Consider the following 12,336-nt stretch of genomic DNA (forward strand, 5'->3'; position numbering starts at 1 on the left):
CACACACACACACACTTGTGCACATGCACACACACGCACACGCATACACAAACACAAAGCAGTAACTATTCTGCCTTTCTAATGAGAATCTGAATTTCCACCACTTACATTTTATTAGAGTTCTGAGCATGGTTAAGTGTACAGGAGGAAAAGATCATAGAGAAGACTGTGGTCATGAAACTATATGTTTTTCATTGGGGAGGGGGAAAAGAGGAGGGAGACGGACCAAATTAGCTTGGTTCGGCTCTGATTAAAAATCACTGTAAATTCTATTTTGTGCCTTCATTAGTCAATGGGCAAAGAGGAACTTACCTTTGAGGTTTTATTTGGTTAGAAAAACATCCATGGAAACACAGTGGGATCTAAAATCAGGCACAAGGCCAGAATAACATCTTTAAAACAAAACTATGAATTTGCCAATTCTATTTACCTCACAGGGGTTCCTTTAAGAAAAGTAAGTCAGACAAATATGCTAACATCTAACTCTATTTTGATGTTATCAAACTAACCCTAAAATCCACTCCAAGCAACTGTTTCAACCCAACTGATATGGACAACAGCATTACATTGAGACAGCAAGTTGAATGTCAGCTGGTCTCTTATTGTGAGTACTTCTTGTATTATACATCTGATCTTGGTTTGCCCTTGGAAATCCCAGTAAATGAGTGCATAGGTGAAATAAGTAGAAGCTATGCTAAAAAGAAGCCAAAGCCATTTCTAACTGTTGGAAATATTCAGAAAGTCACAGGTTGAGTTACCTGTGTTACATCATCTGCTGTGCCAATGGCATCTGAGGCCAAGCAAACCTTTCAAGCAAAGTATGCACTGCTGTCATGGAAGGCTTATCCATGGGCTTGTAAGCAGACAGGATTACAAACTGATATTTTGAGGATGATGGTAATTTATGTCCCAAAGCACTTGGGTAACAGCAGGGCACAATTCTTAACCATCAAAAAGCACCATTGTACTGTGGAGGTGTTCCTACAGTAGGGTTTCCAGTGCATTGGCAATCAAACCAGAAGCAATGTTTTAAAAGAAAACCTGGTATTGAAAGTTGGTGACAAGTAACATCTATGAGTATGAATTTCTCTAGTTCTTCAAAACTTTGTGGACTAAATTAAGGGCCCACTACAATATTGTTATTTAGCCAGGAGCCACTGAGACAATCTAGCTGCTCTTAGAAACAAAAGTAACTACTGACTTCAGAGGGGTCTTGCCTAAAATAAGCACTTGCCATGAGTAAAAAATCAGCTAAAATCAGCATGGAACCCAAATGTAGCTACTCCAAATAAAATAAATAGAAATTTGCTCCCTAGGTGTTTAGACACACCTGATATTTCCACCCCACACTTTGGGCATGATTGATCCCCAGGACTCTATCATCATGCCTTCCTCCATGCATCTCTGTTGCCCCAGGGTAAGATTCTTACTGCCATTCTGGGTCTTGCTCCTTACAATGTGTGCCCTTTCTGCCCTAGGGTGCCAACCCTTCATGATTGCCCTGGAGCCTCCAGGAGTTAGATATAAATCTCCAGGAGACTGCTGAGAGTCACCTGGGAGATAAATGATAGGGCATTCATTAAAATAAATATTACATGTTGAATCTGATCTATACAACAGCCCAGTGGGCTTTTAAAATGCAATAGTAGTGTGCATTTGCCTTCCTGATGCAAAGTCTATGCACTGTAATCTGTAACTAATATATGCAAGCACACGGGCATGTTGGCATTGTGTGTAGTGGGCATGTTGGCATTCCAGAAACCTTCTGGAGTAGATTCAAACAGAGCTGGCAACCCTGTTCTACCCCCCTACACATATTTGAAATTGAAAGTCTGTTTTTATCCCGTGTTAAGCAGACACCATTGGCTATTTGACTGCTGTATGTTCAGAGAAGGCTGGCATCTAGATGGATCCAATTGTTCCTTGATTTTTATAGAAACTTATGCTTCCGGTAAACAAATGTCTCCAGAAGGTGTTTTGAGGAATTCAGCTTCCAAGCTTGAGTGACTATCAGGCCTTTCTCGGAAAGATGAGAGGAGGTGTTCATGGGAAAGCTTTACAACACCTCTCCCCTGCGATGTCAGGGGAGAGGGAAATGTAGCTACACTAAGAATTCCTTTACATCAGGTGGAAAATTGGAGCATCATCAAAAATCTTGTAAAGTAGAGTGGGGACAAGGTGATGTTACAAAGCCCCTTCTTACCGCTAGAGTCCTCTTCAAAACAATGTTCAGTGAAATAACACAACAGCTTTCCTCACCTACCACTTTCTAGCATATTCAGAAGCACTTTATCGCCTGACACTTCCCTCTTCCTATCTAGTGAATATGAGATAGCTTCCACAGCTGCATGCAAGCTTGATGATGTCACTGTGTTGGTACACATGGGTAGGGAGTACCAACACATCTTTATAGATCCTCCCTGTTGAACACTACCAAGTAAGTAGTGACTTGAAATGCAGACTCATGCTACTTCCTCCCTTTAGTGGCTTGGGCACCACCCACAAGATGCTAACAAAGTATCAAACTGAAGTACCGAAAGCACTTGATCCCTCAGAGTGGTGGCTATAATTAGTAGATGGACACCAATAACTTGTTACATAAAGTTGTAATGCATTCTTTAATGCATTAGTGCCATGCATTTTTAGTGATGATAAAGATCTGTGATTAATGCAACTAGTGCATCTACTGTGTATGCTTTCCCTCATAGCTATGCCTCACTCCCAGCCTGCAACTACTCTGCTATTCAATACACAGGTTCTCATCATCGCAATGCCTGAGCTAAAATTGGTGATGGTTTAGTAACATACATAAATAGGCCCTAGGATGAGAGTGATTACCTGCTATGAAAGGTCATTTTCTTCTCTCCTTGTGCATATAGTTTTATTGTTTTTAGTGGAACTGCTTATATTAAGACCTAGTCTAACTCCCATTTGAGTCAGGTCCCATTTATTTTAATAAGTGGCATAAGTGAATTAACTTGATAATGAGTGAGAAGTAAAACAGGGCCCTAGAACTAGTCTTCTGAGTCAAATGGTCAATGGTTATTTTGACATCTATCAGTGAAGAATAACTTAAGTTTTTTAATTTTATAAGAACCAAGTCATATTTACACTAGCAAGCCACATATAGAATGCTTAGCATATCAATATAGCAGATTTTTCTTTCTATCTTTTATCTTCCAGTGGACCGGTGGATTTTTTGGTATCTGGTCCTTTCAATATATGGATTTTTACTATTTTGGATGATAAGATTTAAAAAAAACAAAATAAGATTTTGTTTTGGAAAATTTATTTAGAACCTATGTATCAGAGTTTAAGGAGCTATTTCCATTATAATTTGATTCCTGTTTTTTAATAACAAAAAATTAACAATGACCAATCTATTTGCTAGGGATAGCTTACATCCCATGTAATTTGCTTTACCATATATCACAATATATAGGTTTATTTGCAGATCTCCAGTTCCAGCTGGAACTGTGTGTTTATAATCAAAAATAAAGATTCTGTTTACAAAATGCTGACAATTGAAGATGACAGCAATTTGTAGTTTGGAGGATAGGTGGACCTATGATCAGACTCCCGAAGTACATAAAGATTAGAAAAATGGCAGGATGAGTCTTCTCATCTCTAATGAGCATCACTCATTTACATTGGACAAAGTCCATATTCAATCCTACATTGTGATATTAAAATACGTGTACAGCACATAGTTTAACGACTAAAGATTTCCATTTAAACTTCTGGGTTCTTCTAATCGACATCATTGCAAAATTTTCTTTCCTGTGGGACAAAAAAAATCTGTTAGTTAAAAGGTAGCAATGCAAACTTCAGTAAGTGTTAACTGTATATGTGTACATACAGCGTACAAATCACTTACTTCTAATCAAGAGAAGACAATGTACACCATTAATGCACAACCAATTATCCAGCCAACCACAAGAAGTGCAGGTATAACAAAACGTGAGTATTGATTTTCTGCTGAAGAGAGAGAATATAGATTTTTATTCAGAGAAGGGCATAGTAAGGGCACATTATACTAATTCTAAAATCCATGAAGTTAAACATGAAAAACTATCATTATCTTAAAACAAACAACAGAGTTCTGAGACACCAAGCTAGCATTAGTATTATCATCATCACCATTACTGCTGTCACTACTATCAAGAGAAAACAGTGTACAACCATTAATGTACAACCATTAGATTCACCATATCTTGGCTGGCCTAACTACAAAGGTGCATAGCAAAAGCAGAGACAGAACTTTAGTTTCTATTGTCCAGCAGGTATAAGGATAGCTGAAGGAGAGGGTACAGAACTATGGTCCTCCCTTTTATCAGCATGGGCTATAAGAGCTTTACTCGCACAAGCTCTCCCAGAAGAGACAATCCCCCTCCTGCATACACACCTTCTGGCATTCCTATTGGGTTGGCACCACTAAACTAAAAATATGACGGTTCTTCAGCATCACATTTGTGCCCAAAGGCTCCAAGCAGGATGTCAAGAACATATCCTCAGTGTATGCTCATACTGTAGGCTAGTCTGGCCACTCAGGCACTGCATGGTATGAGGTCACATCACCAAAAGATGGTTCACCATGGTATTACCCTCAAGGACTCACTACCCTTCCCTGAGCTTCCTGGAGTCCAGTGTGCACATGGACACTGAACCATCTTTTAGCCAAATGTGAAGGCAATATACTGTGGTGAGGGCTGTGGTGGCTACCCATTAATGTGATCTTACTTACAGGTCTCAGTTTCCAAATAAAACAAGAGATAGCATACAGGATACCTGGGGAAATTGTGTGTGTGATGCGGCACACAATTTCTTGCCATTCAATTGACAGGAATATGCCATCAGTTTGGCTGCTCTGGTCCAATCTGATCCAAAACAATGTGACGGCTTTTCTGTGCTAGCTGCTAGTACATGGACAAGTTAATTGCAAGCCTAAGAGATTTTTAATTTCTATCTACGATGATGCTTCTACACGAAGATTTTCATAAAGCAACATAGGATTAGAAAAAAGAAAAAAATGTGAATATCTGTTTCTGTTCATCAGAATTTCAATAAATATTTTCCAACTGAGTCCAGTAAACTGCAAGCATGTACTGCAGGAGCTTGCTAAGAAAGTATGACATCAGCAGCAGTACTCTGAGCTTAGGATGAGATCATGTTAATTCTCTTTCACCAGAGAAACTTTCTTTGCCAATGAAAAACATTGGAAACCTTTGATGGGTTAATTAATAACATATGGCCATGCCAAACATTTTATGAATCAAAAACTGACAGCCTTTGAGACATACTCTGTATTTTGGTTTTTCTTCCACTATATTATTAAAGCTACATAACAGAGAGAAAGTGAGAGAGAGAGAGAGAGAAATCAAGGCTCAAAAACTATTACACCTTTATCTAAAATACAGAACAGAATGACAAATATATATAAATAACCACATAGACCAAATATACAATTTAGCTACAGGATTCTGATTACACCGTCCCACAGGGAAATTCAAAAACCATGTTTTCCTTCATAGATACTGTGTCACATTTGATTCTTTTTAAGGGGGAGACACTTCAGGGAATGATTTCTCTTTGCCTACCATATTTCTTAAAGGGCGTATTACAAATGAAGGGCTAGAGTCTGCAGAGGCACAAATGAGAGTTTTAACAGAGCACATTGGTGACTTGCCAGTGGGGCTGCAGAGCATGGTGCTTTGTTGCTAGAAGTCCAAATTAGATGAAGTAAGTAAGATAATAGCAGCAGACTTTGTGAGCTGGTTGATCAGAAACAACTCTGTGCCGGTCATTTGTCATGAAGCACAAAGCAGCTGGCTGCGAGGAGTAATGTTTCACAGGAATCATTGGAAGTATGTGTTTCATAGTTTCATAGAAGTTAAGGCCAGAAGAGACCATTAGATCCTCTGTCTGACCTCTTGCATACCAGAAGCCATTAAGTTTTGAACGCATACACTTATTGTTATAACACTTGAGCATTGCAGTCACCAGGAGATGAAACTGGACAGCATAAGCAGAGAGAACAGGAGAGACTAAGCTGTCACCAATGCTAAGGGCCCCAGCATAAATAACATATGATTATGCCAAATATTTTCTGAACCAATGGACAGACTTTGAGACACACTCTATAGTTATATATATCCTAACAGACAAACTCTCTGCAGAGAGCAATGTAAAAAAAACCTTAAAAGTCTTTGCCAATTTGACTTGGGGGAAAATTCCATCCTGACCCCAAATCTCCAAATCTTAAACTTCAGTATGACCTTGTGCCCATGAGTAAGACTCCAGTTAGGCATCCAGAAAGGGGATTCTCTGGGCCACCATATTAAGTGTCCTGTTTCTCCACCATGGCCAATTACTAAAGCTTTAAAGGAAAGTGGCAGGGGAGGGGGAAAAAAACTGTATATTTTTGGCAGCTGTGTATTGGAGGTAAACATTTCTCTCTGCCCTTAGTGCGAGTGACTGAAGCCTCCAAACATGGTATTTGATTATAAATAGCTGTTTCGAGGCAGACCTTCCAGTGCTATGAGCATGCTGAAGCAATCCTAGCTTCCCCCAGCTCCACAAGGGAAGGGGACAAACAAGCAGAAGAACAACCTAGGTGCAGCAATCAGCATTCCCCTGGAAGCGATCCAAGCTCCAAAGCCAACGGAAACATTTCTGTAGACTTCAGGAGACTTTGGATCAAGAATGTGGTGGACAGCAGGAGCAACTCAAAATTTTGCCATGTCCCCCATGAGCCAGTCAGCATCCGCACCCTGGTAATGTTTTGTCTTTGCCCCATTGCACTTGTTTTTCCTCTTCCTCAATGCATTCTGAGGTGGGAAGAGAGGGAGGACCCCATGCATTGTTTTTCTCACTACATGGAAGCTCTTCTGTGCACATGATGGGTAAACACTATGTGCTTTGATCTCTATAGTTCAGCAGCTTGGAAGAGCCCAGTCCTGCAGTGTTCCTTCCTAAAAGTCATTCTGGGGAAGCCAAGGATCCCTCAAGTACAAAGTATCTGAAGGAGTAAGGGTCTACAGGCTACAAGGATCACTGAGAAATCTGAAATGTATAATCTAGGCCAGGGGTCAGCAACCTTTTTTACATGTCATGGGCCAGAACAAGACAGCTGTGGTCCAATACAGGCCAGGTGGGTTTGGGGAACATTAGTAGCAGAAGTGCTTTCCCGGGAGCAAGCAGCTGGCAGCTGTGCCTCCACCACTTTCCCCAGTCCCTTGCTCCCCAGTTGCAGTGCAGTCACAACTTCCAGCCAGCAGGGAGCCACACCAGGTATCTGCAAATTGTGTCCACACTGCTGCTGCTTCTTCCTGATCCCCCTGTAGCACAGGCACAGCTTGAAGCTACCCAGCCCCAGTGCAGCTTCCTACTGACGGGAAGCTACTCTCATGCCCCAGCTTGGTAGAGGAGGCTGGGAGAAAGTGCCAGCAGCATGGGTACAGGGAAAGCCCTCTGCTACTAACTCAATGCTGAAACCATGCAGCCCATTTCAGACTGAAGCCAGGAGGGCAGGTAGAAGTGAGAGCAGCATGGGTGCAGCTGAAATCTACCCAGCCCCAGTGTGGGCACAAGCAGAGTCCTCTGGCTCTGTGATCCTGATCCAATGGCTGTGGGCCTGATCTGGCCTGTGGGCCACATGCTGCCAACTCCTGCTTTAGACAGCTGATCACTCACTCAGATTCCTCCTTTAATCCAGAGTTTTATACAGGTTCAGTTAAAACTCCCACTGACATAGGATTATGACTAGGGTCTCAGAGAATTCCCAGTACCCGTGAGATGCCTGAGTCTGAACTGGGTTTATGCGGGTTAGTAAGGCAATCACAAAAAGGCTCCATTTTACTTTAGACCAACGTCAACAGGCATGGCAGGGGCAGAGACCAATTTTCCTGTTGCCCAGGGTTGTTGTTCTGTCTCTTATGTTCCCTTCACTAAATACCTCAAGCAGACTCTCCATATTTCATTTAAGGCGACAGATCGTTTCATATTCTATGCTGTGAAGGGTGTGTGTATGGGTGTACATCCACCCAAATAACTAAACTACTCTCTGGCCACTAGTCTGGATATTTCACTACTTCATGGGTAGCCTGTGGTTGGAATATGAGACCCCATACAGAGGAGTGTGTTTGATGCCCTACTTTTCCCTGGGTAGTCAGCTGGCTTTTTGGCCTGGGTCAGAGTAAAAGAAGCCATACCCTATCCTGTCCATGGCTGCTCTGGGGTGCTGTGTACCTACAGAGTGCAATAAGGGAGCAATCATTGTGCCCCAGTCTCTTGGTGTTGCCCCTTTTTGTGCCTTCTTGTAATCGTCTGCCATACTATAACCCATACAGGAAAGGCATAAATGCTTCTAAAACCTAGCACTTCCTTGGGATGACAGGCCTCGGCAGGTTTATTCCAAAAGAATTCTGAAAAAGAAACTACTGTATGTGTTCTGGGACAATACTGTGAGAGGCTAAGAACATGTACATAACTCAGGAACTATAATCGGCCTGTCCTTCCCCTACCCAGAAGATGCATGTACTTATTATTATATATCCTAGATTTGTTTTGCTACTCTTGTAATATATGGGATTTATTTTATTTGTTTGGTGGGGGGGGAGGGGACTTGGGTTTTTTATCAATTTGAATTTAAATTTCTTGGGAAGAAATCATCAAAGAGCCATAAGGGAATGCCATTCTTACAAGGAAATAGTACGGTAGACAAAGAATTTCTGATTAAAGCAGAAGGTCACAACAATTAAAGATAGATATCTGGTTGGTGGAAAAGTATTATTCTAAGAAAAAGAAATGCTCCCTCTAGAAAGTGATCAGCAGAAACAAAATAATCCATCTGCTGACAGTTAGCTCAGACTGAACTGACTGCTTGGTTGAGGCATCAAGATTGCATGGTGTCAATAAAATGATTAAACAGTTTATCACCGTGTAGTCATGCATACTTAGAATGATGATAACATAAATCTGCTTAAAAGGCTCTGTTGGTGGTGGTGTGGCTGAGAAGCATAACTTTATATTTTGGCAGCTAGGGCAGCATCAGGGGCTGCTGCTGCTTTGGCACAAGCTCCCACAATATGGGCTGTAGCAGCAGCACAGGCTCTGTGGTGGCAGCCATTCTGGTGCCACCTCTAGATCTGCACCTGGGATTGGCACCCCAGTTGCCCCCACCCAGCTTATGCTACCAGTGATGATGATAAACCATCTCCCATACACGCCTAGATGTCACAAGCTCAAGCTGTCTACTACCCAGATGCTAAGTCTCATGGACAATGTTATTGAAGATACTCTGTGCATTAGTGACAAATAATTTTACCAACAAACTTGATATAGCAGGAACTCTGGGACTGATTGTATCAGCCACCTTCACATTTTAAAATCATTACATTCCTCACTTTTTCATGTAAGCAAAGTTGCCTCCCAATTTATTGTCTGCAACCCTCAATAATTAAGGAGTGAAGGCCCTTATTGAAGAAATCCTATTCAGCTTGTAGTGCAGGACTCAGGACTTTGGGAAAAGACATACCTCTATCCTTGCTGGAAAGAAAGCAGCAAGGTCTAGATGAAAGGGTATCATGTTGAAAATTTGGAACTGGGAAAATTCCAGGCTCCACCAGTATCTTGCAGGAAACCTTAACTAAATCACTTTTTCCTTCACTTCTTTATTGCAAAATGGAGCTATGAATATTAATTTCCTACCAATGCAAAGTATTTTGATCTCTGGAGCAAAATGACAAATCATTATTACTAATTGTTCATAATGGATGGAAATAAAAAGTGTCATTCACCATGCAGATGTATTCAAGATTAGCAGTTTTCTCTGTGCTCGATAACTATAGTAATAGCAAAAAATACTTTTACTAGTTTTTACTGGATATATTTATATCATATATTTTTATAACATAAACAGCATATTATTAAACTTTGTTATTTATGAGTAAAAAAATAACCTTAGTAACTATATGTGCCAACCAAACTCTAGATCCATAGTTAACTTTCTACTTTTCAGGCAAAGCTCTTGAAAATGGTGTAAAATACAAGCAACTGTGCACAAAAAATGCACTTTTCCCATTTTGTTTCTTAAAGGTAATCAGTGAAAAATTCATTCATGATTTCTCTGTTCTCTGCCACTGAATCTACACTGCTGTACTGTAGATCATATCAGACACAAAAAGAGTTTTACTCTGCCTTTGTGACTACAGCCTAAGATTAGGGAATGTATTTGTATATCAAATACATTACTCAGCATGATCATACCAGTCTAATTGTGTGACAGGGATCCAATTAACATAAAGAAGCACACATCTAGTTAAGTAGCTTGCTATGACAGGTTATTAAAAAACAAAAAAAAATGTGAATAGCTAAAAAAGACCAAAAGAAAAATGTTTTCTTTTTTATGTGTTTACTACATTGCATCTGTGATACACTTGCTATATAGTCCTTTTCAGCTTCAACCTGTAGAGCCAGTAAGCTTTCCATTCTTTCATGCTGAGAAGAAAATAAATAAGAGAAACACAGAGAGAGAAATATGATTATCAAAATTGCAAAAACAGGTAAAAAAAAATATTCAGAAGCAGGATAGAAACCCAAATCTGCTTTATTTCTCTAGCTGAACTAATTTTCAAGCTGGCAGTGCCTTTTATTGAGAAGGGAAATATGCTGTGCTTTGGACAGAAATTAGTATTTTAGGATTAACAAAATATCTTTAGGCTATATTGTTATACTTTGTAAATATACATCATTCTACAATAATATCTAGTGGTGCTTCTTACCTGGCTCTGCCATTCCTTCCCTGCTGAATTTATGGACAAGTTTAAAGGTTTGCTTCTGTAGTTGTTGCTGTGAGCTTAAGGGATGCTTTAAATAGAGCAATATTTGGAATGTATGCAGCTGCTTTGCTTGCTGATGCCAGTTTTCTGCTATATGCATTCAATTGTTTGAAAAGACAGGAGTTCAGGGTCTTACCACTTGCTATTCTTGTAGTAAAAGAAAGCTCAGTAGACAGAGGTCATTTTTTTCAAAGGACAGTGAAACAAGGACTGATGTCTGATTTATGGGATATTTTAACAGCTGTGAATTATTGTATGATAAATGTTGCCATTTCATTGTGTAATATTCATGTGCACCAGTTTATTTATAGCACAACTAGGATCCAGCTTGCTGCTGAGTTCCCAGGCCTTTTTTAGTCCATTCACTGATAAGAAAACAAGCAAGCACTTGTTCAATCATATCAGCCTGCACTTGTTTATTATTCAACTACATTATTTATATGCACATTAATATCAACCATTTCCCTAGCATCAGCAGTGACTTGGGACTGCACTGGACAGAGTTGGAGTGTTTGTAACTACCTCTAAAAGTTTACAGTCATGATTCTCTCTTTTTACTATGTAAGTAAGTGAATGCAATTGGGCTACTCAGAGGTGTAAGGTTAAAAAAGAAAGGTTTGGTCATAAATATAACACATGCAGTTCAAAAAAATAATTAAGAGCTGCATATTTTACTACTTCAGGGGGAAACACATGAATTGTTGCTATGTCTGTACCAAAAATAGTTAACTACATGGATCGTATGAAGGAGAAAAATCCACACAAAAGTCACTAGGACATGTTTCTGCCCATTGCTTTTTCATTAATACAGATGAAGGATCTGTTCAGAGATCATTAGCTAGATAAAACCCAAGAAAGTTTATTCAGAACTGGACACATGTGAAGGTCTAATTGTTTAACACACAAACAATGACCAGTATTTTTCTTCAGGGGTAGGATGACCCTATTTAATTTTCAGCAAGATTATAGGTCTCCGAGAAAAATGAGTCTGATATATAGCTCTGTTTCAGAGGGATGCTTAAACGTAACACAAAGCAAAGCTTTTTTTTTAAATGTGGTTTTGAAATGTAAAATTACTGTGTTGGTCAAAAGCTGCCGCACAGATTCATAGAATGCTTTGAGGTTATCTGATCCAAATGTTTGTAGGGCAAGTAGTTTAGGAAAACAGATCATACTGTCCCAAAAGTCTGCCCGCAACCCCAACAGGAAAATGCAGTGGTTCTCACAGCATATTATGCTGATCTTCATAATGTAATTACCCCTTCTTCTTATGCCTGTTTTACCAGTGAAAGTTCCCACAGTTAATGTTCAAATCATTGTCAATATTTTTCAGTGTTATCCCTTTATTTAAGAAAGATGCAGAGTACAGGTTGCCCACAGAGTCAAAAAGATGTCTTTGAAGGTTTTCTTCATAAGGGTTAGCCACTTAATATATTGTTTCAAATGAAACCTTAGATTCTAGAGCACAAGACGGCATCCACAGAGAAAAGTACTGGCT

The 12,336-nt window shown here is 39.8% G+C and overlaps 1 long non-coding RNA gene across 1 annotated transcript in view; it reads right to left on the bottom strand.

The window, feature by feature from the left end:
* Positions 1-11,101, bottom strand: part of LOC109287904 — a 16,675-nt gene extending 5,574 nt beyond the window's left edge. Inside the window, exons 1-3 of the long non-coding RNA XR_002095003.1 lie at positions 10,782-11,101; positions 3,878-3,978; positions 2,839-3,780 (exon numbers count right to left, since the gene is read on the bottom strand). This is a non-coding gene — a long non-coding RNA (uncharacterized LOC109287904). The remainder of the gene's footprint in view (positions 1-2,838; positions 3,781-3,877; positions 3,979-10,781) is intronic.
* Positions 11,102-12,336: the final 1,235 nt, after the last annotated feature.

The sequence above is a fragment of the Gavialis gangeticus genome, unplaced genomic scaffold, assembly GCF_001723915.1.
Source record: "Gavialis gangeticus isolate Ggan-Ray unplaced genomic scaffold, GavGan_comp1, whole genome shotgun sequence".
In the NCBI taxonomy this organism is placed as follows: domain Eukaryota; kingdom Metazoa; phylum Chordata; order Crocodylia; family Gavialidae; genus Gavialis; species Gavialis gangeticus.